Source organism: Sitophilus oryzae, unplaced genomic scaffold (assembly GCF_002938485.1).
Source record: "Sitophilus oryzae breed Bouriz unplaced genomic scaffold, Soryzae_2.0 scaffold_1057_pilon_pilon, whole genome shotgun sequence".
Classification (NCBI taxonomy): Eukaryota; Metazoa; Arthropoda; class Insecta; order Coleoptera; family Curculionidae; genus Sitophilus; species Sitophilus oryzae.
In genome coordinates this window covers 533,804-560,654 of record NW_022145679.1, presented here as the reverse complement: position 1 = coordinate 560,654, position 26,851 = coordinate 533,804, and the positions used below count along the sequence as shown (strand labels likewise).

The window sequence follows — 26,851 nt, the reverse complement described above, 5'->3', positions numbered from 1 at the left end:
TCATCAGCTTGTTTCATAATGTAATATCATTTTAAAATTCTTGTATGTTATTTTAGATTCTGAAGATAATTTTAGAATAAACCGGAATATATTTTTAATAAAAACATTATTAATTATTAACAGGGTTATAATTATGATTTTGTTACTATGTAGTAAGTAAATAATGTAATGTAAAAGAAAAAAATTCAGATTTACATTTTTACTAAAATATTATCTAAATAAGCACCTTTCTACAACAACGCCATTGACTGCCAATGGGTAAATTGGGAGTTGCCTACCGGTCAAAGTCGTTTCAAGACTTAAGTGGATTGTTTAAGTCAAATTTTTTACAAATTTGGCACTGGCGAACCATATTTTATAGTTTTTGAACAGAAAAGTCAATAAAATAAACGCTTAAGGACTACAAGCTAGAAAATGCGTTAATACAGCCGGGGAGATGGCGGCAACAAGCTTTACCGCACACGTGCGACACGTACTACAAGGTAATAAATGAATGAATAGGCTCCCTCGCCTCTAATCGGTGTTGTCATATTGTAAGAACTTATCCTTATTAAACAGTATCCGACTTATAATTTAGTAGTATAAGGACTATTTAATACATCTATGGAATATTAAAACCTACTTTATTAACATAGATAAATAATATCTCAATATATGTGTATAACAAGAAAAAAAAATATTGATAATATTAAAGACATGACAACATAGGCTGGATGAGGAAGGCTCGGTCGACTGTACCCAGAAGTAAACATGTGTACAAAAAAGGTTGTTTGTCCGCGTTGAGATGTAAATAGTGTAGTCTATATTTTATTTTAAGTCTATGCTCGCACCGCAGATCGACACACTACTGCTTGCGCAACGGCCGGCCATATTTATATTACTTTTTTTTAAATGAAAACGGTATAATGTGTATATTTTTTATCATTCCTGTCTTTTTTTCTTCATAATTGTGTATTCTTCTGTCTTTTGTTGTTGTAGTTAGCCTTGATGTAATCAAATATAATCATAAATTAGGTAGATTTTTTGTGTTGATATAAAAAACATTATGTCCCCGGATTGTCTTTACAAGACGAAAAGCTTTTTTATTATTGACATTTTCAGAAAAATACATTCTTCATAAAAAAAATTGCTTGTTCTAAAATGGTTAATCCCGTTTATAGTTTTCCAAATTTCCATACCGTTTTAGAGAAAATTAAAAACAAACATAAAAATTAATATAATTGAATTTTTCCTAAAGCTTCATTCAGAACCTCGCAATTAGTGGTTCCAATTACACTTTATACTTTTTAGTTTACGATCATTCACAATGTCTAAAAAACGCAATTACAGTTAAGGCTGCCCTTCCCTAGACAAACTATAACACCTGCGGGTAATCCGAAGAGACGAGGTAGCTTTTAAACTAACAGAAGGCGGTGCATCGACTACTTGACGAATCTCTCGATAAATCCAGGGTCAACGGCGCCCAAAAGCCCAACGGTGGATCATATATTTTATGGAAAAATTATTTAGCTCGTAGATATTATTCAGTATGTGTTAAAATTACAAAGTCACTACAAAATATGAAAAAATTAACAATTATTAGTGCATAGGAAATATTTATACAGGGTGTTACAATATTAACCCACATAAAAAATCATATTTTCGCAGATTCAGGCCACAGTCACACCTTAACTAGTTTCCAAAAAATGTACGAGCCTAGAAGCATCATAATATATGTAAAAAAAATTGTTATACAGGGTGTCTCAAAAGTCCAAAGTAATGAACTTTTTATAAACTAGTCGTTTCTTAAAAATCGATTTTTAAGACTTTGCAAAAGATATGATAAAACTGTACCTTCATTTTATTTGTAATTATTTTGAAAATGCAATATTTTATCAACTTACTTTGTAACTTATTGAAATATATATATTTTTTATTTATTTATTAATATCACTGAAACTATCAAAATATATTTGGACTGTGCATCCAACAAAACAATATGCTCTACCACACAGGGTGGCAGTTTGGGGCAGATTTATTTTGCTCGACATAAAATAATAAGGACTATCTAAGCGAATGACATGTATAAAAAATACGATATTTCTACATTTTTTTTAAATCGTTCATATATTTTAAAGGTTTTTTTTTGAAAAATATATTTTAACAAAAATGACCCTAATACAAATATAAAAGAGCAGAAAAACAGTAAAAACTTACCCCTATCATCTACATTCATCATAAAAAAATATTTGTAAAATATACGTTTTAAAAAAATTACAAAATTGAGACACTTCTGCTGCGATATAATAGCATTTTATTAGTTACGACAATTTCATTATTCATTTGCTTTTGTTTTGTGATGCTCCAAAGCCTACTTGTTGTAAATTGATAACAAGATTTATGAAATATTAATATATTTTTTTGGAGATAATCAATGTTTTTAGTAACCCTAGCCCTCCGTTGTTTCCTGTGTGGACACCCTTGGGGATTAAACACGAAATTATTTTCAAAGATAAAGTTTTTTGGAAAAAAAAACTAAAAAACAGCTTACGGAATTCTACATAAAATGTCTTTTGACTTTTGACCGAATTGGTGGATCCTAGAAAGTCTAGAAATATGCCTATTAGAAATATCGCTGTTAAAAGTTAAGTAGTCCATCGTAACCGTCCATTTTTTAAACAATATTATTATCTAATATAATAAATGTTTATATGCATTATTATTGCCTATATGTATGTCCATTGACTTCGTATATGTAGAACATACTTTTTGAGTAAAGATTTCATCTTAGTACATCTCAGTGTTTTTTATTTTTATGTTTTTTTTTTCAACGAATTATTTTTTGTTTGTATAGTACTACTAACTACTATTATGGCACTTTAACTATCACCAGTATAATACATAGTAGTATAATTTTTATCACTTTTAACAATATTAATTCTTCCATTACTTCACAGTGGTCAAACCATCTTATTAATTATTTATTGTTTTATGTTTTGTTACATTGCATCATGATCAATGACCATACACACACAATAGATGCAACACAAATTTTGTTTGCAGTGTGATTTGATTACAAAAAAATAATAACAAATTATTGTGTAAGAGACAAGCGTTATGAAATAATTTATCCAAATAATTCGAATACATACCTGGTTTTCTTTACCCGCCTTCAAAAGAGTCAGCAACAAAATTCACGTGAGGGCGCCACGTTACGGGCAACAAAAATGATCAAAATTGGGTTTGCAGAGGGTCGGGCGTCACAAAATTGCGACCATGTTTTTAAATATTTTGAAATAATTCTTCTTTCACTTTATTAAGGAAGCTTCCGGACATGCTCGTAATTAGTTTTAAAATCGATTTGAATACATTTAATGCTAAAAATATTACTTATAAAATCATCTTTTTTTAGGGCGTTTTAGGGGTAAATTTGAAACAGTTTGAGTTGAGTTTGGGGAAGGAAATATTATTATAAGCACGTCTTGAGATGTATACAATCAAATAAAAAAAGATTCGTGAAGAAAGGTCACATGGTTTTTGCAGCATCTTGTGACAGCCAAACCCTTACAAATGCTAGGCTAGCGCCAGTGGGAAGGAGAGCCTTAATAGAATATCCTACCAACAGCTTGCGGTAGTAAGTTGTATCCATAGAGAAAGCTTAATATTTAGCTTATAAAACAATAAACTTTTGATTTCTAACCACATTTTCTCTTGAGGGATAATAATCAAAGGCCAAAATGACATTAGTCGCAAATTTTGAAATATCATTAGTGGAAAAGGTAAAGGTTTATTAACTTTTTCCACTAATTGAAAACGCCTACCACTAATTTTGACGTTCTGAATGCTTACATCCAAATTAGAGGATCAAACTTCTATGCTAATTGAAACCACTAATTTATGCCCCTAATTCCGAGGTTCTGAATGAAGCCATAAAATAATAAATACAAGAAGAAGTGTCAAGTCAATGTTAAATTATGGAAACAGCGTGGCTGCCTGGGTAACTAATTTTCAGATATGGCGGCTGGGACATTTGACATGACATAGACATGACAATTTCAATTTTATGAAATTTATTTCCGTTTCCGGTTTTTAATGGCGGGCTGTTCAGGAGGTTTAAATGAGGGTAATATACTTTTTACTCTTTCTAGTAGTAAATAATACAACAAAATTACTCAAAAATATTTATTTGGAATTTAGAACAATGTAAATATGCAAATCAACACAATTAAAGAGCTATAAACCAATAAACTACTGTATCAATATTAAATATTTAAATAATATCAGAGATGCTGTGTTAAAGCGAATTAGTAAAGTAACAGTGCATTGACTTACAGAAACTTGAAGATAAATAAATGTTTTCACAGCTTCACGGATAAATAACTGGAAGCAGGAAAAAGGCAACCGGAACCCACACAAAACCTGGAATCAAAAAAAATATGTAAAAAATATAAATATAGGTACCTACATAAGACTTTTGTGAATTAAATCAAACAGGACTTGAATGAAAATAAAATGAATAAAAAATATGATACATATACATCTAATACCTCATTTGTATTTTAAAAATAATCTACATACATAGATTTATAGCATTATTGCTATGAAAATACATAATAGGTACCTATGTGATATGTAATTACGCATTTCTGTTCATCTTGTAGAAATTTAACGTAGGCTAATAATAGTTCAATAATCATAATTTACCTTGTATAACTTGCTTTCAATTGCTCAAAATCACCGATCAGTCTTTAAAGTAGAGATACGGAAAAATCCTTGGCAAAGAATATCCCAAGATCCTTGGGTTTAAAGCTAAAAAAATATAAAAACAGTTAATATATTACCTATTTTTACCTATAATATGGCCCATACCTGCTACACGCAGAAACGTCGATTTCATCATTTTCTTCATGTAATTAATATCATATATACTTTATTAAAGTGTTAACAAGGAACTTTATATCAAAAAACATCTTTGTACTTATAAATTTCAGCCGAAATATCAGAAACAAACTTCCAATCAAATCTAAAAGCAAAATTTAAAATGGCGCCCGACCTTGCCAGAGGCCTCGGGAGCTGACGCTGACACACAGACAAAAGACAAAAGAACAGGACGCCGACGTGTATAAAAATGTTCCGTAGCAGAAATTGACAGAAATCATATAGAAATATTCAGATTTTTGTCTAGGACAGTCCAGAAGGCCATGCTTTCTGCCTGGGTACAACCGCGCCACAACTGTTTCCAATTTTCCGGTTTACTGTCACCCCCCTGAATGAAGCTTTAGTACTAAATTCAAAACTCGTTTCTATGGTAATATAAATTCGCTTTGATTCTTTGATAGATTGTTATTTATATAATTTTAGTTAATGTAATATTTTTTTGCTGTTTTAAAATGAAGTAAAAATTTAAAATGAAATAAAAAGGAAGTACAAAATTTATTTAGTTCAATGCTACGGTTATCGGAAAATATGATACTTTAAAAACAGCAAAGAATATGACGTTAATCGAATTTAATAATAACCATCTATCAAAGAATGAAATCGATATGATATAACCATGAATCGTCTTTTGATTTTTATGAAAAGACTCAAACATATTTTCATGTTTTTCTTAATTTTCTCTAAAAAGGTATAGACATTTGGAAAAGTATAAACAGGATTAACCATTTCAGAACAAGCAAAAATTTTTTTGAAGATATCAATAATAAAATTAGTCAATATAAAAGTTTTTCCCTCGGTTTTTCCGCTTGCAAAGACAATCCGGGAACATATTGTAGATCTAGTATTTAAGATATTACTTTGTTTGCTTTTTTTATTATTATTTTATCAAGGGTTATGAATTAGGGCACCGTAGAGTGGACTTCCCCTTAAAGTTTCTAAGACTGTTAGTAAAATTGATTTGTCTATGTGATCGTGTCTATTTTTTATATATTTATATTACTTATCAGATCTTCTGGTAGTCATTTGTTATTCCTATCGTACAATGTTCTATGGAGCGACCTAGAGTTTACTTCTGAATTCATGCTTCGATGTCTGAGGTTTCATTTCTTCTCCTATTCTCTCTTTCACTATTCGTCGACCTTGCGATAAAGCAGAAAGTATGTCTATTACTGTTGTATTAATGCCTATAGTACTATATTTAACATAGTAGACCAAGTTGCATAATTAATTTTGATTTTTTCAGTCTAAATATAGAACTTATCAATGAAAGCTTCTTCCTAGTCGCCAAAACTTTATAAATACAGCCATAACCAGTTTGCTCCAGTCGAATTAAACTTTGACGCAGAACTGCTGCTAGTACTTCGATTGGTTCCTTATCGAAACAAACAATCTCTATCAATAAGTTATTTTTATAAAGTTATTGGTAATATTTTCTGTTTACACAACAAAGAAGTGAAAAATCGTAATTTTACATTGAATTTTAATTATTTATGTCGCGTCGGCAGAAAATTATTTGTACCAGTTGTCCGTTTTATGCATAAGTTTATTTATAAGACGTAAATTAACACATCTTGGCTTTCTCTATTTTGAGTATTTACGTTTCACTGAAATTTCCTTTTAGGGAAATGTATTTCCAAAATTCGCTAAAATCGCTAAAAATTTCCTAAAATTCCCCCAAATTTCCAACATTCCACGCAATACCTCAGCAATTCCCTACAATTCCTTTAGTTTGTACACTGAAATACATCAGTAGTTTCCTCCTCGCCTTGGATTAATACGAAGAAACTGGAAGTAAATATGAAATTTTAATAATAGGTTTCAAAAAAGACCAGTTAAAGTATTTGTATTGTTTTAGGATTAGTTTTAGTATTTTTAACATTTGTTAGTAACCTGTTAGTAACCTGATGAAAATAAAATTATAACGGAAACCGAAGAACTATTGCAAACTTGGAGAAATTATACCATTAATCTTTTCAACGACGAAAGATCAGAAAACCCTGCAACTGAGATTCCCATGCCATCAGGACCAAGCATATTGGAAAGTGAAATTATTCATGCGATTAGATTAATGAAAAACGACAAAACTCCAGGGCCTGATGATATGTATTCGGAAACGTTCCACTTAATTAATGAACAAAACTTAAAAACTATAGTACAGCTTTTCAATAACATCTATGACACCGGTTACATCCCTAAAGACTGGCTTCGTTCTACGTTTATCACGCTGCCCAAGTCAAGTAACGCAACTTCGTGTAAAGAGTATCGTCTTATTAGTCTAATGAGCCACTTTCTTAAGCTTTTTTTACGGGTACTGCATACAAGACTCTACAAAAAATGTGAGGAAGTAAGTGGAGAAAGTCAATTTGGATTTAAGAACGGCTTTGGTACTAGAGAAGCCATATTCAGTCTTCAAACTTTAGTACAGAATTGCCAAGATCAGAGAAAAGATGTCTTCATGTGCTTTATAGACTATGAAAAGACGTTCGATAATGTTAAACATAACCTCCTTGTATCATACCTCAGAAACTTGGGACTTGATGGAAAAGATATAAGGCTCATCAGTAATTTGTATTGGAACCAAAAAGCTGAAATTCGTATACATAGCGTAGGAGTAACAGAAGATTTTGAAATAAAAAAGGGGGTAAGGCAAGGGTGTATTCTGTCTCCAATGTTGTTCAATTTATATGTGGAAAGAGCATTCACTGAGTCAATCTCCGATAGTCTCATTGGTTTGAAAATAAATGGCATTCCAATTAATAATATCCGATATGCGGATGACACAGTGATATTGGCAGACAATGCAAATGATCTCCAAATCCTTCTAAAAACAGTGAAAGTCAAAGACTGGGTTTAAACATAAATACTACAAAAACTAAATTTATGGCTGTTAGCAGAAACAATATTCCGGACCCCAGAATTTACTTAAATGGAGAGGTCATCAAGCAGGTCACACAATTTAAATATTTGGGATGCATGGTTAACGAAACGTGGGATCCGGATCAGGAGATCAAATGCAGGATCCTACTTTTCTGAGACTGCGAAGATTTCTCACAGATAGGAATTTGAACTTCGGCCTTAGATACAGAATGGTGAAGTGCTATGTCTGGTCCGTTTTGTTATATGGTGGGGAAGCATGGACACTGAAGGTAGCAACAATAAACCGAATTGAAGCCTTCGAAATGTGGACCCTACGACGAATGCTAAGAGTGCCCTGGGTCGACCGTGTTAGGAATGAAGACATTCTCAGAAGAGCTGGTCTGGAACAACGTGAACTCTTCGAAATCATCAAGAAGAGGAAAATATAGCCTATTTGGGACACATACTACGTGGAGAACGCTATCACTTTCGGCGTCTGATTCTACAGGGTAAAATAGAGGTGGGCAAATGGGGGATAGGACGAAGGAAGCTATCCTGGCTGAGAAATATTCGTCATTGGACAGGCATACAGGACTTCCAAGCACTCCAAGTCGCGGCAGTTAACAGAACCATCTGATGAGGAAGAAAAAGATGAACGCCTACGCAGGAATCTGCACGGCACCTTAAGAAGTAACCTTGGGTTAAGAAGTTAAGAAGTAGATTTGTCCATCAAATTGGTCCAGTGTTACCAACTCAGTGATTTTCTCCCTAAATTTAGAGAGAAAAAATTCTGAGAGTTTTTTTAGGGAGTAAAATTTCTTGGGGTTATAAAAATTTAGGGATAAAATTTTTACATTTCTTTTTACCGCTACTCCAATTTATCAAAATTAATAAGAAAGTATAAATAAAACAAAATAATTTATTTATTTATTTGATAAAAATTGTGTATTGAAAAGTGGTCATAAAAGAGAAGAAGACTTAAGAGGGCGTACATTTCAAAGAAAAGCAAAAAATTTTTAAAACCGGAAATAATTAAAAAGAGAAGAAGGTTTGATATTGCTTTAAGGGGAAGTTTTCGAACAGTGGGCTACACTGCTGTGATCAAATGAAGCAAATAGGCACACTAACTAACACACTTGTTTATTTATTAATGTTTTTTGGGGGGGGTGGTTCAGGATTTTTTTTAAGTTTCTAGGGGTATTTTGGGGATTTTTGACGTGAGCGTTTTAGATTTTTAGTGAGATAATTTTTTGGGAGTTGGGAACACTGGCATAGTGGCAACACGTTAGCTACGCCAAAACACCGGTCCCCGATAGATCACCTAAGTTAAGCGACGTTAGACGATGCGAGTAGATGGACAGGTGGCCATCTCGAAATTCTGTCGTGCTGTTGTTATAAAGAAAAATGTAAAATCTATTGATACATACTGCTCATTTACACCGGTTCGTGACAGGATGATATCGGATATCTCGTGAGGAAGAGTTATTATTTATTAGTTTTTTTTCACAGTTGTATCCTGGTTTTACACACAACGTGACGACTCACTGAGCTCACTTATTTAATAGTTATTATTATAATTATCCTCGGTTATTTCTGGAAATTCTTCAGACCCCTAATTTATTACCTTTCGGATGTCGGTTTTGATTCCCTCCTGTTTTGATGTGTAAAGTTCTTGATAGAAAAGTTTAATAGAGTTTAAGATTTCCTGTTTGTGTGTTACTGTGTTGCCGTGCATATCCTTGACCTTTTGTATTTCTTTTCTTCCTATTGTACTATTTGTTAATACCTTCAAACTTTGATTTTTCTCTATGACGTTCCTAATTTTTTCCGTATTTTGTTGTCTCCTATGCTTTCTGATTTCTTTGGATATTTCTCTGTTTAGAGTTCTATATTCTTGTGTACTCTTGTCCTCCATATTTCTTCTCTGTTTCATTAAAAGTTTTGTTCTTTGATTCAGTTTTTGTTCCTTTACTTTTTTGGGACAGAATTTTTCGATAGCCGTTTGAGTGGCGCCTTTGATGTTTTCGTATATTTCGTCTATCGTAGTAGTGTTTTAAATAACCGAGGAAGAAATTATCAGTGCCCTTAGAGATATGAAAAACAATAGAGCTGCCGGCGACGATGGACTGGTAATAGAGTCAATCAAAGAAGGAGGACCAGAAATCATGAAAGCTTTAAATGTCCTATTTAATAAATGCATTGAAGAAGAAATAACCCCATCACAGTGGAACAACGCAACAATCATTATTGTACACAAGAAAGGTGACGTTACAGACCTTAAAAACTATAGTCCGATCAGCCTTCTTAGCCACGTATATAAATTATTTACTAAAATACTCACCAAGCGTTTGACAAATAAAATAGACTTTTTACTTTCGAGCGAACAAGCACGTTTCCGATCAGGTTACGGAACAAATGACCATCTTCTGACAGTCAAGGTCCGTATCAAGAAATGCATTGAGTATAATAGACCACTAATGCTTGTCTTCGTGGATTTTGAGAAGGCCTTCGATTCGGTAGACCAGTGGAAGCTTCTAGAGACACTAAGTGAGAGTCGCATCGATCATCGATACTCCTCAATCATAAGACATATGATAATGCCACGGCAAACGTCAGAATATCGACAAATCAATGCACAGACAAATTCAATATCGATCGAGGGGTAGGACAAGGCGACACACTGTCCCCTAAACTATTCGTTGCTGTGCTAGAAAGTATGTTAAAAATGATAAACTGGGGATTCAACACGAATTAATATCGATGGCAAATTGATAAATCATCTCTGTTTCGTAGATGACATTATTTTAATAACAGACAACATACAGGAGGCAGAGAATATGCTGGATATGCTGAATGATGCTTCTGAAAGAGTCGGTTTGAAAATTAACTTGTCAAAGACACAATACATGACAAACCTAGTACTGAGTGGAAATTTAAACATCGATAACATACCTTTGAAAAAAGTACATATATATAAATACTTAGGACATGAGATCGGTATTAGAAGGGATAATTAGACCCACGAAATTCTACGAAGGATAGGTTTATCCTGGGCGGCATTCGGTAAACTAAGGCATATACTGAGATCTGATATTCCCATATGTTTAAGAAGAAAGATCTTTAACCAGTGTGTCTTGCCTGTCCTCACGTATGGAGCTAAAACGCTTACTTTGACAAAGAAGAACATACATAGAATACAGATCATGCAACGGAGAATAGAAAGATCCATGTTGGGAGTTACACTCAGAGATAAAATACCCAATCATACATTACGTAATCAAACAGGAGTAAGAGATGCGGTGATATCTATTTTGCATCTTAGATGGAATTGGGCAGGATATGTGGCTAGGATGACAGATGGACGGTGGACGAAGAGACTTGTGGAATGGAGACCGAGACACGAGGCCTATAGAAGCAGAGGACGACCTCCTACAGATGATATTAAGGGGGTGGCTGGAAACTGGATTCAAGTGGCACAAAATAGAAAGCGATGGCTAGAGTTAAGGGAGGCTTTTGTTCAGCAGTGGACGGTATAAGCTAAATAATGATGATGATGATGATTATAATTATTATTTAGACACTCACCAAGTCGGTAAGCCATTGACCATGATATGGTTGAGGACCGCGTTTTGGATTCCGCGTGAGCAATGAAGGTGAAGATGTAATTCGGAGATCGTCGTAGATGTAATTTTTGCTTCCTTATTGAAGAGCGTCAACATATTATTGAATCAACTACCTGTTATATTTCAGTACTTCTTAAAGTATGATGCATTTAACTGATTTTATTTGTCATCGTTCCATAATATAAATCATTATCATCATCATCATTATTTTCAGCTTATTAAACCACTTCCAACTAAGGTATAGCCTCCCTCACATATTTACATATTCTCCTTTCAAATGGGCCCATTGTTGTCTATGCAGGCGCAAGTTATTTCTGCTAATTTCCGAATATCATGATTCCATCTCAGGTTTGGTCTTCTTCTAGGTCTCTCAATTCCTCGTGGGTACTATGCAGTAATTTTTGAGGTCCATCTGTTGTCCGTTCTTCTTACCAGGTGTCCTACCCATTGCCACTTGAGGGAACTGATTCTGTTGATAACATCTAATACCAGTGTCTTGTGCCTAGTCTCTGTGTCCACCATAATACAAATAAATCTACATAAATTTTCAATTACTGATAATTTATTTCAAATCCAGCCGGTATATAATTTACATACGCAATAAAGAATCTAGTCTCCATCAAATATATACTAATAATTGATAATTTTAGTAAACATAAAAATCCTAAATATAGCCATGTATTTATAAACAATAATGTCAATTATTATGATGTAAATTTAATTTGTTGTGATAGATAATCTTTTAAGAATTAATCAAATAGTCTAGAACGGAGTAAAATCTATATTTCGATTTACATTTGCTAAAATTAAAGTGTAATGTAATTTAAAAAAAATGATTTTAAATGCACGTACCAATTTAGATAAATGTTCATTATTAATACAAATTAATTATTAAATTGTCGAACAATTATTATATTATTCGTTATTAAATTGGTGGGGTGGAGGGTTGGTAAGTGGGGTATGGAGGTTAAAAATTTTAACAAATCGTAACTCCAAAATTACGTAGCTAGCAAAACGCGGTTTTCAATTTAAGATTAGGAATAATATTTTGGCAACAAAATTCGTAATAACATCAAACTCAGTCAAAGTCGCAGTTTTTGAGATAAAAAATTGAAAAAATTCCTTTACTTTAACTGACTACCAACTTTTTATTAACATATTTAGTATAGGCGGCTATACGTACCTCCCGGCGCCAAATTTTTTTCTATGGATGTCAAATTCCAGGCAATTATTAGTATTTCTAATAACTAAAACATCTAAAAATAGTAATCTATAGTTGTTCTCAATTTCATAGGTAAATTTAGTAAAAAGAAAACGATTATTTAATTAAACAAAATATTTTTTAAATATTTTGAAATAAAGTTGTTGTGCAAATATTGTGCAAAAGGTGTCTCAAAAACGGCAAATGTATCATCCTCATGCCTAAATCATACTCTTGAAGAATACTCAAACTGATTTTTTATTACTTACTTGAAACCTTGTTGTGAATCTGCTGTTCCTTTACTTAAGTTTACTAAAGTAAAGGAACAGCAGAGTAAACTTTATGAAACCAATGCCCATAATTTGAGAACACACTACACGAGAGACAACATTTTTTGAAATTTAGTGCTATTGCTATACCTATACGGGTATAGCCTACCTCATTTTTTAAAATAATAAAACAAATATGTTTTTTTTTATTTTGTTTTTATACAAATTTTGAAGTAGTGAAATAGGTTAAAAATATATACAAAGTTTAATATTCTAGTGCCACGGTGCCCGGTGGCGCGGCGCGCGGCGTAGAGGTACAGGCTCTCATCAGCCGACTATTTTTATTAAAATAAAAACAGCCTTAAATGAGTACTTGGGATTCACAATCCTGAGGTAATAATAGGGCGGTTGAAGCGTAGTGTTAGCCACATTACCTCCTTGTATTAATCGAACGGCTCTAGCATGGCAAGCTGTACCCAAGGCGTTAAACGCTATATGTACGGGAACTATTATTATTATTATTATATTCTAGTGATTACTACATTTAATTAATATAACGATTACTAATAAGTATTTAATAATATAAAAAGGGACTGATAATAAAATATTTGAAGTTATTTAGATTTAAAATATAGGTAAATTTGGGACACAGTGTATATATGTATGTATAACCACCCGCTAATATTTAGTTATTAGAGAAAAAATAAAGTCAGTCATCATCCAATTATTATTGTCCTAATTAATAGTAATAAAATAAACAAATCAAAGTTGTCAATTTCTGTAAGATTTTTAATTATTTGTCTTCATGACAAAATGCATGTAACGAACAAACATCGAGACTGACGAGCAAAAACATTTATTTGTCCATCATAAATAAACGTAAAGGCGATAAAGATAGTGGAAATAGCCCTAAAGATGCACGAGGAACCATCAACAACAGTACATCGATATCGTCCAGTTAGTGTCTAGTAGTGGTCAAGAAAACAAGATGTTTAACAGTGCCAGTGGTGTGTTTGTTGACATTGAGATTGAAAGAGGTAAGTCCATGCAATAATAGTGTTTTCTTTCTAGAAAATTGGTCAAGGGTAACAAAAATATTTTTAATATTAAATGAGTATAAGATAAGTATTAAAAATAAACATAAATATAAGGTAATCTGTACATGACATTTCGACACCTATGGAAAAATACTTTTAAACTACAGCTTCCTAAAAGCATTTATTTAATAAATCTATACAGGGTGAGTCTGAAATAAGTACACATAATTTAGGGATGGATTCACATATTTCTATTCCAAGAACACCTATGTTTTTTAGTAAAATAAATTTTGAGAATTTTCATTTTTTAAAAAAGTTTTTTTTTTTTTTTTATTTTAATTTTCATTTAAATAACATCTTGAAAAATATGGCGACATAGCTAGCAGTATGATAAAAGTGCAGTGAGATTAAATTTCGAGGAAAACACCGAATCCAGTGGTTTTCAAAATTTAAGGAAAAACATTTGTTTTGTATATGTACCGGATGCGTCTCAAAAGTGATTCACCCCTGGCAACTTTTATTTTTTCAGATAAAAATTAGAGATTTGGTGTGTTAATGTATGACATAAATTACGATTAATTGGCGTATTCAATTGTTTTCGGTCACTTGCTGTTTCACCAGGAATGACTACAACTTTTGATTTTTAAATGACACGAATATGGTTTATTTGAAATTTCAACATGAGATTCATAACGACAATTTGACTCGAAATACCAAGTTTGTGGTACCAAATTATTCGTAAAAAATGCTTTTTCCAAATATGATAATGAGCCACCCTCGTTCCATTTGAAAAAATTGAGATATGATTAAAATACAATTTGGGCATCTTTTTAACCGGCCAGAAAAGACACTAAAAACATTAGACGATCAACTATTTTTCCAAGGCTCCTTGATTAAAAATTTCTATTGTTTTAATACAGCCATGGCACCAGTTGACATATGATATCTCATTCTATTTAGAATTCAGAATTTGCTATCGAATAAAGTAAAAACATCAAGGGTGCGTTCACATGTTGTAGTCATTTCCGTTGTAACAGGAAGTGGCCGAAAAGAATTGAAATTAGTAATCCTAATTTAAGTCATATACTAACATACCAAATCTCGTTTTTTATCTAAAAAAATAAAAAGTTATAGGGTGAGCTACTTTGAGACGGACCCGGTATATCAAAAACAGCAAAGAGTAAATATGATTTTTTTATCCTGATCTACAAGCTCTGAAAATATGTACATTTATTTGAGACTCACCCTGTATAAAATTGCTTAATAGTAAAGTGATCCAGTTTCCCAAAGTATAGTAATTTTTTGTTCAGAAATAAATAATGAATGTATGAATAACATTTTTCCCATATAATATCTTCAAATCCCATGAACACACTATACAGGGTGTGTCTTAAATAAGTAAAATATATTTAGGGGTAGCATATTTCCACCCCAGAAACACGAATATGAGTTTTTTTTTTCGAAAAAATTGAAAATTGAATTTTTTGAAAAAGTTTTTTTTTTGATTTTTAGGTTTTGGTTTAAAGACATAATTTATTAATAATATGGCAACATAGATAGATTAAATTTACAAGAAAGAAAACCCAGAAAAGATACACTGATTCTCAAAATTTTAGCAAAATATTTATTTTCGAAATTTTTAAAGTAAAATAACTCGGTTGTTTTTGGACTTATTTAAAAAACCGTAAAGAGAAAATAGGTATATGTTTCTTTATCGAGATCTACCAGCCCTGAAAATATTTGTTATTTTTTTTTTTTTTTTTTTTTTTTTTTTTTTTTTTTTTGCCTTTATACAATTTACTGATATGCATTTTATTATGAATATTGCTCTTATGTGAGAAACAAAACATTTTAATTTAATAAAATGAATTGATATTTGCATGATATTCTCCCTGATATTACTATTGAATAATATAAATTTAGTGTATATCACTTATGACTCAAATTTAAAACAAATTATATTTGTTTGGTAAATTGATTGATATCAATGCTAATATGTAATTTTCTTTAGGCGTAAAGTCAATAACATAAAGTTATAACAGTAAAAACAATAAATTGTATCTTAAATGTAATTATTTTTCTTTAATTTTGGAATGAAAATATTATTCTTTTGCGAATATTTTTATATTCATATTCTACTTAATTTATATACTATCATGAATTCCTTGTTAGTCTAGGAGCTAGCCTATGTCACGCGTGCCGTTGTATGTCCCCTAAATTTTGTTGCGGGGATATGTTAAGCACCTCTAGGAGTAATTGACAAAATTGGCCACATGGTCCAGAACATGGTCATTTGGTCGCCATATTTAAAAATGGCTGCCAAATTCTAATTTTTTTTACATTTCCGTAAAAAGTACTCCGATTTTGCATTTTTAAAGATCAACTTACTCCTTTTATGAAGAAACAAATTGTAATTAATTTACTGACAAATTTATTAGTTATTGGGATATTTTTAACATTTCCACTTAGCGGAGGAATTTAGGAATATTTTCTTTAATTTTATTGAAATTACACATTCTTGTGAGTAATTTCAGGTGATTACAACACACCCCTTCCTGTGGATTTTGACGCTCACTGGGCCTCCTGTCAAAACAAAGAATTATTGCAGTCACACTTTGTTGACTGGGTATCCCGGAAAAAAGATTCTGTCACTGCATCTATTCCCATTTACCTGGGTGGCGTTGTTAAAGATGATCAGCCAAGGTGTTTCAGTATAAAGAATGGCCGAATTCAAGAAGAACGTACGTTGGAATCTGATTATGAAGAAGCGGATGACAGAATGCTAACCCATATTTCTCACATGACACTGACTACAAACGTAAAGAACGTAGTTATTTGTTCTACCGATACTGATGTTTTTGTTAGTGCACTTTACCACTACTTGCAGAAGTTGAAAAGTGCAGGACTTGAAGAGTTTTATGTTGCTTTTGGAGTAGGAAAAACGTTGCGGTATATTCCTCTTCACTCGTTTGATGGCAGATTACCACTTAACGGTTTAACAGCTTTACCTGGCTATTCATTCTTTAACCGGTTGCGATACTACAAGCAAGGTTAGTACAAAATTAGCAGCTCTGAAAGTAGCAAAATCGTATCCTGAAAAACTCTTGTTAGAATTTGGTAAAGAGCCATTAAATGAAGAAATGGAAAAACAAGCAGAAGAATTTTTGGTTCGTGCACTTTCATCAAACTTGAGTACAATAGATAAGTTGCGTTTCCATCAGTTCCATCATAAAAAATTACAAAACTTTCACGATTTGGCCCCTACTTCAAGATCAATCCGTCTTCACATAAAACGGAGCTACTTGCAATGCTACAAATAATGGATTCATGCTTTGGAACCATGTGAAAAACTTAATCCGTTGAACTATGGTTACATAGAAAAAGACGGTATTTTGATTCCACAATTAACAGACGACCCAAAGGACCCTGAAGATTTTCCTAGCCCATGTAGTTGCTAGATGTGCTTCAGAGAAACTCTATGTCCCTGTAGAAAATTAAAAATAATATGTTGCGACTTTTGTAAAAGTAGTGTTTTAGATCAATGCAGGACCCTCATACAGAAGTTAGTAAGTGTTCTGCTTAAACATCTTAATTTTTTGCATTTGAAAAATTATACTTGTTGCGCGTTTTTTGCGAATACGTCTTATGCATTTAAATATACTTTTATTATTTTAAAACGAATTTTTATTAGTGCTTAAAAACGCGCCATGGTTCCATATTTTTAAATTATACTTTCCTCAAAAGAACTACAGTTAAAAAATATGTATTCACAAAATTTATTTGCGGTCAAAAAATGAGTATAATAACCTTTAAAACTAAAATCCCGACCGTTTGTTAGGAAGATATTAAAATATATAAGAAATTAGTAACATGCCGGCCATTTTTAAATATGGCAACTAAACGACCACGATCTGGAGCATGTGACCAGTTGGTTTTTAAGCTCTTATACATATTTAATAAAACGCCGCACAAAAACTTAGGGGACATATAACTGCACACGAGACATGGGCTAGCGCCCGCACTATGTTATATTAATGGATATTTTACTGACTCAGTCAAAACCAAAAATGTCATTTTATAGTTATATTTTGAACACAAAAAAATAATAAAGAATATATTTTTGTTTTGTCTTAGATCCAGAAACAGACGATGCCGGTCATGGAGATTTTGAAACGGCCATCAATTTTGCGAGTAAGTATTATATTATTTTTTAATATTTTTATAAAAAAAATACTTATGTAGTGTATAAATCTATAATATAAAACAATATTTATTTAACGTAGATATAAGTAATGATTAATATTTTAAAGTTTTCCTACTTTTTCAGACCTAATAAATTTCCATTACCTTGATCTGAATATTATTTTAAAGGGTATTATGTATGTTATCAACGAATGACAATAATGTAGGTATTATTGTAATCTGTCCAGATGAGAAAATATCGATATCGACACTATGCAGTGTAGATCTAAGCAGGATAGACAAAAATTGGCAAAATAATAAAATAAGAATAGCAGTAGTAATTAATTATGTACCATTATAATTATTTTTTAGCCTATTATTTTTTAGCACTAGCCAATTCGCAAAACGCAAATGCGTGTAAAATTCTCCTGTCAGTTAGAAATAGCATATTTGATACATTTTTATAAATTTTACCCACTGGTCCAAAGGCCTGATTTTTTAACATGGTGTCGCTTAACGTGTCAAGAAAAAAATGTTATTACCCTTATACAGGGTGGTCCGAACTGTATTCCGGAAACTTCGACAGCATATTCTGCAGATAAAAATATGTAAAAATGTTCGTATAAATATATGTCCTAAAATGCTTAGTTTCGGAGATACAGGGTGTAACAGTTTCATTTTTATTTTGATTTTTTCCAAATAATTTCTAAAGTATCATAAATATTTGGATGAAAATTGTTGTCTGGAAGTTTTTTGACGTGAGAAATTTGATTTTTGTGTCAATATGACTCCTGCTTGAAGAGGGCGCCACCTACATACATTTTAACTCTTTTGAAGAGTAATAACTTTTCGTCCGTACCTGTATAAAATCACTGAGTGAAAAAAATATCGGTACGAGCAACCGTTCTCAAGATATTTAGAATAGGAACAGTCAATTCAATACATCTCATTATGACAAAAAATAAACATGTTGAGTAGATAGTTATTTGACTAAAATTATAAATTTGGAAATTTTTTATTTTTTTTAAATTAATAACGAAAAAATTATGATAAAACAGTATCTGTTGAACTTTTGGCACAAAAACATTTCAAATTTACGATTTCAGTCTAATAACTATTTAGTCAACATGTTTAATTTATGTCAATGATGACAGGTATTGATAATTTCGATTCCAAATATCTCGAGAACTATTACTAGTAGCGATTTTTATCGAGAGACTTTTTTTACGTAAAAAACATCCTAAATGTATATTTTATTACTCAGTAGTTTTATACAGGTACGGACAAAAACTTATTACTCTACAAACCAGTTAAAAATACGTAGGTGGCGCCCTCTACAAGTAATAACTTTTCGTCCGTACCTGTATAAAATCACTGAGTGAAAAAAATATCGGTACGAGCAACCGTTCTCAAGATATTTAGAATAGGAACAGTCAATTCAATACATCTCATTATGACAAAAAATAAACATGTTGAGTAGATAGTTATTTGACTAAAAATTATAAATTTGGAAATTTTTTATTTTTTTAAATTAATAACGAAAAATTATGATAAAACAGTATTTGTTGAACTTTTGGCACAAAAAATTTCAAATTTCTGATTTCATTCTAATAACAATTTAGTCAACATGTTTATTATGTCAATGATCACAGGTATTGATAATTTCGATTCCAAATATCTCGAGAACTACTGCTTGTAGCGATTTTTATCAAGAGACCTTTTTTACGTAAAAAACATCCTAAATGTATATTTTATTACTCAGTAGTTTTATACAGGTACGGACAAAAACTTATTACTCGACAAACCAGTTAAAAATACGTAGGTGGCGCCCTCTACAAGTAAGAGTCATATTGACATCAAAATCAAATTTCCATCTCAAAAAATTCCCAGACACAATTTTCATCCAAATATTGACGTTATTTCAGAAATTATTTGGCAAAAATCGAATTAAAAATGAAACTTCAGCACCCTGTATCTCCGAAACTAAGCATTTTAGGACATACATTTATACGAACTTTTTTACTTATTTTTATCCGCAAAATATGCTGCCGAAGTTTCCGGAATACAGTTTGGACCACCCTGTATAAACGACCATTGTTTAATATTTTTAAATTTAATTCCACCGACTAATACTTCTTCTTCTTTCTAATTATAGGGTTCGGAAAGTTCCAGAAAATTCTTCTGGCCATCAGCGGTCTTATCTATGCGACTTGTGCGATAAGCTCGACAACGCTTTCTTTTGTCTTACCATCGGCACAATGCGACTTCAGATTGACATCGGTGGACAAGGGCAAGCTATCAGCAATGCCATTGGTCGGTAAGTGATAAAAATCGGACGAAAATAAATAATGGATAATTATTATTACAGAAAGATTTTTGCTTGTATATTTAGACATCGAGTTCAAAAAAAAATAGTTACCCTAGAAAAATATAGAACTAAACAGTATAAATTAAGATTCTCTATTTCTGTGATAGATAAAAAATCTTATAAAAATTCTATAAACATATATGCTCTAAGAGGCTTCCTGAAGGTTCCTATGAACATTAGGCTCTCGATTAGCGCCTTTGCAAGACTTTCTTACAGCTCTGTAACTACTTTGGTAATAATTGTTTTAATACATTCCATTCAAAATCATACCAGTTACCTATCAAAAATGTAATTACTTTTTACTAAAATCGACGTATCGTAATCTTTAAACGCATATCTCTTGAAAACTTGATTTGATGATTGATGAAGTTGATATTTCACAGCCTGTATTAGATAATTTCAATGTATAAAAAACTGAATTTTATGTAAAGTAAAGTTTAACTTAAAATAATTATACACTCAGCGTAGCTGCGCTAACTATAATTTTCTTTGCTAATACCAGAGTTTGTTAGTAAATACAAAAATTGGCGCCGGGAGGTACGTATAGCCGCCCATACTAAAATATGTTAATAAAAAGTTGGTAGGCAGTTCTTTTAGTTTCAAAGCAATTTTTCCAATTTTTTTTCTCTCAAAAACTGCCACTTTGACTGATTTTGATATTATTCCAAATATTATTCCTAATCTTAAATTGAAAACCGCGTTTCTCTAGCTACTGTAATTTTAGAGTTACGATTTTTTAAAATTTTTAACCCCCTCCCATACCCTATTACCAACCCCCCACCCCCACCAAAAAATAATGGCCAGATTCTCGGGTGCCACAGTACTTTTGTGCCAAATTTGGTTAAAATCGGTTTAGCGGTTTTTGAGTTATCGTGTTACAGACGGACAGATGGACAGACAGACACCATGAAAATATTTTGTATTCAGGTCATTTATGACCCAAGTAACTCATTTTGAGTGAAATTAAAAAAACTGTTTTTTGCCGATCTTAATAGCCTACCATACCTATTGGTATTGTCGGCTAAAAAGTATAATAGCCTGTACGTTTATTCGTTTATGTATTAAAAATTCATTCGTGTTAAACATAGAATAAACAACAAAAATACAAATTCTTTATAGGTACTGAATATATCGTATGATCGAAAAAAGTCGTTTTGTTGGCTTGGAAATGACGTATTATTGACATTTACCATAATATTTTATATATGAAATAACAGCGATCTTCATTTCAAAGCCAACTCTGACGCCTTCTTTGTTTAATCATATAATATTATATTAAATTGTTTAATGATAGAAAATCCGTGTTATTAACGTACTGTACCCAAAATCCATAAATCTACGAATTAATCAGTAGTTCTGGCAACACTGTCTCCGGCAACCGCTCACTCTGTTTAATGAAAGCAGAACTACGGTACAGTATTCTTTATCCGCTGCGCTGAAAACAACTATCAGCGCGTGGGGGCGCAGAGCTAAACTAAATCTCAGAATTCTCGGACAGGCTGACGGTAACGCCAGCTACATCTCGGACAGGGTTTGTGCCACGAAATCGCCCATAAGTTTGCGCATTTTCTTATTTCCTCAATCAATGATAGTATATTAAATTCATTGCTAGCACTCATAGACCGGAGAACATGAAGTAGTTAGGAACAATACCAAAATTTAAATACAAAATCCAATAGCTGTAAAACAAAAAATAAAAGTAATTATTCAAGAAAAAAATGAATCGTCGTAAAGATTAAAGAAGAAAGAAAAACTTTATTATCCACCCATAAAGAATTATTAAATCTGTTATTATAGTACGAGAGCTAGCAACGTCGGGAAAACAAGTACTTTAAGAAAGTTGGAAATTACTTTAAGAAAGCTCTTTAATATATCGTTTACTATGCTCTCTGGAACACCATGCGGCCCGGCTGGCTGCCGGTAAACGTTCCATTTCCACTGGGCATTGAAGGAAGAACCTATATTTTTTATTAGTCCTTTAAATTCTAGTATTGAATATAAACCGAGCGAGTCTTCATAGCGCAGCATGTAGAGGTTCCGCCTATCAAGCGAGGAGTCAGGAGTCAGGCGTTCGAGACCGGGTCGGGGTAAAAACCCTTTTATTTTATTTTCGTTTATATTCTGTAAAGTATTAAATAATTCTGGTGATTCAAAAAAAAAACAAATATTTAATACTTTACTATCAGAATATAAACGAAAATAAAATATATTTATGTTTATAGGAACTTCTTTCATTGCGTAGTAGTGAACGCAACAGGTATCGTCAGCCAGATGGGCCGCATGCTGTTTCTAGAGAGGTAGTAAAGATATATCAAAGAGCCAGCTTCTTAAAATATTCTCGGGGGGGAAAACAGTTGCTACCTTGTAGAACTATTAATTTTTAGCCCTTTTAGACGTCGCGTCGGTTTTAATGACATATTTTTATATGATTAAAAAAAAAAAAAAAAAAAAAAAAACAATTTTATAATTTAAAGTATATTTGTAGCGTGATTTACCGGTAAGTCAGTGACTGTCACAAGGTTTTTTAGCACGGTGTACCTGTTTATATTCGTTTTTCCGTGTAATAAAGATACGAAATAAAATGCGTGTACTCTAAAGATTATACCAAATATTTTGGAGTTAGTTATAGTTGACCCCGTTTTTGAATTTTAATAAAGCACGCCTAATACACAGATATATAAATATTTAAACAAAAAAAAAAAAAAAAAAAAAAAAAAAAAAAAAAAAAAAAAAAACAGACAAAATAAAATAAATTCATTTAAAAAAAAAAAAAAAAAAAAAAAAAATATCATACATTTTATTAGGTTTAAAAAATAAAGTAATTTGTGTTTTAATTTAAAATTATGAGTAACATTATATATTAAACTTATTACTAGACTCCATTCTAAAGTGTGCAAAATTCAAATAAATAAATATAAATTATTCAAAATGAGTAATTTGCTTAATTTTAAGGAAAGGATTCTAACGTGGGGCAAATACTCTCTATATAGCTATATACAAGCACTTAACTTAAAAATGATATTGGCAATCAGGAACGATTTGAAAATATATATGCCAATTTTATAATTTTTAAAGAAATTATTTTTTTTTTTTTTTTTTTTTTTTTTTTTTTTTTTTTTGTTTGTTTGTTTTTTTAAGGGTTTGGTTTGGTTAAGCCCATAGTAAAAAATGAGATTTAAAAAAAAATGTGTTAAAAAATTTTCTAGTTTACCGAAACCACTATAAATATTTTTTCTGTCCGTGGGTCTTGCTTTGTATTGGTGTTTGTAGAAATGAATTACTGCTACGGAACTCTAGTATCTATTCATTACCTTAAATTCAGAATAAGTTTTAGAAATAAACCAAGTTTAAAAACATTGAAAAGAGCGAATCAAGAATTTTGAAAAGTTGCAACAATTTTTAATTCGGGCCTGATAGGCTACCAGAACAGAGGGGATCGATTATACGGTGAGCATATGTAGGTAAATTAAAAAAAAAAAACTTTTTTAAAAAATAATAGAAGTTCTAAGGGTGTCCCCAAAAAAAAATTACATATCAAAAGTTAAGGTGGTTTTTTGTAATGGAAAAACCGCCCTATATATTAAACTTGATTTTTCCGGTTTCTAGCGAGGAAAATGGAAGGTGAGTTTTTTATTAAGACCTTAGTATATGACTAAATGTAAGGTTTTTTGACATATTTATACTTTTTCTAATATCCATTCGCCAATAATTAATAGAATAACTTAAATTGCTCCTGGATTGTATCTAGTCTGGGCTTTTTTTATGGGGATATAAAGACAGTGTTTACAAAACTCGACCAAACTATTGTCGACAACATTCGAGGCAGAAATTTTATTGTAGGTGCTTTTCGAGGTAGAACTTCACATAATGCCTATTTTAAAATGACAGAAGGTCCTTTTGAATAGACAATCATTTTTATTGCCGTTAACAATAAAGGAAGCAATTTGGAGCACTTTTGATTTCATCTAGTAATTTTTCATCACACATAATTAATAGATTTATATCTAGTTTTAATCTCTGTAATAATTATGTTTTTAAACCGTGTATCTTTACTCTCTGCCTACAAACCGGTATGCTAGTCATGCTTTTAACTCTACCATCTGTGTAATTTGTGAAAATTACAAAGGCATATATACACCATGACACCCTAGTTTTTTGTTTACTTTATTAATATTAAAAAAAAAAAAAAAAAAAAAAAAAAAAAAAAAAATATCTAGGAAAATTTTGTCTGAGGGTAGGCAACCCTATATATTTCTAAGATATAATAAATTCCCCAGATAGTGAACCACACAATATTTAGCCTATAAAAAAATATACTGGGATGTTCCATTTTAAATAAAGGAAGTAACTTTGCTTTAAAAGTGACCAATGTCCATATTAATATTTGTCTCACCCTGTATAACTTTTGGTGTTGTCAAATTTCATTTGGGTAACATCACAATGCATGGGCAGTTACTAGGTTGACAAATTTCAATATCACGGCCTACTGCCATTTCAGAAAGGCATCAACTTAAAAATTTGTCGGGTAGCTGTTACTCGCCCGAATTAAAATTTTTAACCTCATTTTGCACAAATAATTTCGCATGGAATTAATATCAGGTTCATAAAACTCCCCTAATGAACCGTTTATTTTACCAGGTATATGATGCTTCTTTAATAAAAGACCTCACCTCTGTATTCTTTCTTAGAATAGACATAAATTAAATATACTTTTTTTTTTTTATTTTTAGAAAAAAACACAAACTTTTGTTTGTTGTGAACTTTTTTACGGGATTTTTCTATACCTTCTATAGGGGCTATTTTTATAGAAAAAAATGCTCTACTAATACGTAAGTATAAGTTACTACATTTATGCTGCCAATATTCCCAATTTTCGATTTTATTAAACACTAACTTCATCCCTTGGAGGCTGGCCGTCCACGCCGTTTGGCATTTAGAGGCCCGCCCACCTCGCCACCCTCCTGCTTACAAATTATTTTTATTTTTAATAAATTTAAGATCTAATTGTGAACGCTTAATATATAAAAATCCCCTATTCTAGCGTGTTCTCATACTTAATCATTTAGTTCATCTCTCTTAATACTCGTCACTCTATCCCTCCATCCGCTTCCCTGCGTAGATATCTGATCGAGTATAACGTTTACCCTATATATAATCTAGACAGCTCGACTCTGTATCATCTGAGTGTGCTAGACTCGCTCCGTGTGCGAATGAACGCAGTAATTGCGTTCGACCATCAATGTCAGCGGTCATCTACTCACATATCCTATACTGTTGACCTACCCGACACTTTTTAATAACAGAAAGTGCAAGTTGAGATCTTTTTCACATCTTTAAATAGCTTGGTCGCCTTACACAGTGGGCCTGCCTCGATGACATTTACAATACCAGACTAATTTGTGATTAAGAAGCATTTAAAAAAATACGATTCTTGATCGATCTTAACGTTATCTTTGACTTTTCCACCCTGGGACCGATTAAAAGAATTTGCCCAATGGGAATAGTGGTGGCCTATTAACCATATTTCGTTAAATAAAAGAGAACATGTAGTTTTCATAAATCATAGCCCCCTTGAACACTCTTATATAGAATTTTTGAAGGTCGTTTTAAAGGATACTCGTGATCCTTTTCTCTTTTATGAGTCTCGCCCTCTTATAAGCAACCGCGTTGTTCGGCCAAATGCCATGTGCCAATACGCATGCGTGCCCAAGCGCCCTGTTGATGCCCAACGGTGGCGGAATTTTTAAAATTATGGGAGGGGGGTAGTATTGGTGCATGTTCCGTGTTTTGTCCCTCAAGACTAGCCCGAGCGTCTGTTTTGGGTCAACTCCTGCAAGCCTATATTGTATCTAAACAATGCCCGAATTACCTCAGCAATTGTACACAAAGAGTTTTTGTGAAAACACATCGGTTTTTTACCAAAGACGATCTCCGTTATAAAAACGATAGGAATATAGATTCTCCCACCCCGCCTCAATTCACGATAGAATATAATTTATGGAGACCATTATGTATGGTATTGATAGGGCCAGGTTGCCGTTTTGGCCAAATTAGTACCGCTCTGAATTGAGGCCAAATAACTGTTCGGACAACTGATACCGTAAGATTTGAAATTTAAAACACGGCCGCGTATGTCTCCAATGTCAATCTCACGGGCGATTAAAGTTACCTCCTCATATTGTCTCGCAATAAAGAGAGAGGTCTAGTCGAGAAACCATTGGGATTACGATAAGTTGGACCTTAGATGTAAACGAAAATCACAGAATGAAGGCGCACTGGCCGAGTGTCCAGGTCGGGCAATAGCAAGATTTAGGCAAAATCCCTATCTTAGATTTTTACCTATTTTTTTTCTACTTTTTGTTCTATTATCTACTTCAAGAGAAGACTTATTATATCTT

General features: G+C 32.0%; 1 pseudogene; it reads left to right on the top strand.

Moving 5' to 3' along the window:
* Nucleotides 1-13,754: 13,754 nt before the first annotated feature.
* The window catches only part of LOC115875474, a 32,694-nt pseudogene continuing 19,597 nt past the window's right edge, over nucleotides 13,755-26,851 (top strand).